Raw genomic sequence first — 822 nt, 5'->3', positions numbered from 1 at the left:
TTTGGAGTCTATAGTATATTCTCTTCTTTTTATCCTATTTTGATTTTCAGTTGCTTGGGGACAAGCAACAATTTAAGTTTGGTGTTGTGATGAGCGGATAATTTGTACGCTTTTTGGCATTGTTTTTAGTATGTTTTTGGTATGATCTAGTTAGTTTTTAGTATATTTTTATTAGTTTTTAGTTAAAATTTACTTTTCTGGACTTTACTATGAGTTTGTGTGTTTTTCTGCGATTTCAGGTATTTTCTGGCTGAAATTGAGGGACCTGAGCAAAAATCTGATTCAGAGACTGAAAAGGACTACAGATGCTGTTGGATTCTGACCTCCCTGCACTCAAAGCGGATTTTCTGGAGCTACAGAAGCCCAATTGGCGCGCTCTCAACGGCGTTGGAAAGTAGACATTCTGGGCTTTCCAGCAATATATGATAGTCCATACTTTGCACAAGATTTGATGGCCCAAAACGGCGTTCAAAGTCACCCTCAGGAATTCCAGCGTTAAACGCCGGAACTGGCACCAAAATGGGAGTTAAACGCCCAAACTGGCACTAAAGCTGGCGTTTAACTCCAGAAGGAGTCTCTACACGAAAATGCTTCATTTTCTCAGCCCAAGCACATACCAATTGGGCCCGAAAGTGGATTTTTATGTCTTTTACTCACCTCTGTACACCCTAGGCTACTAGTTCTCTATATATAGGACCTTTTACTATTGTATTTGGAATCTTTGGACGTCTAGTTCTTAGATCATTGGGAGGCTGGCCTCACGGCCATGCCTAGACCTTGTTCTTATGTATTTTCAACGGTGGAGTTTCTACACACCATAGA

Source organism: Arachis duranensis, chromosome 5 (assembly GCF_000817695.3).
Source record: "Arachis duranensis cultivar V14167 chromosome 5, aradu.V14167.gnm2.J7QH, whole genome shotgun sequence".
Lineage (NCBI taxonomy): Eukaryota > Viridiplantae > Streptophyta > Magnoliopsida > Fabales > Fabaceae > Arachis > Arachis duranensis.
Note: the sequence above shows the minus strand (reverse complement) of the source record.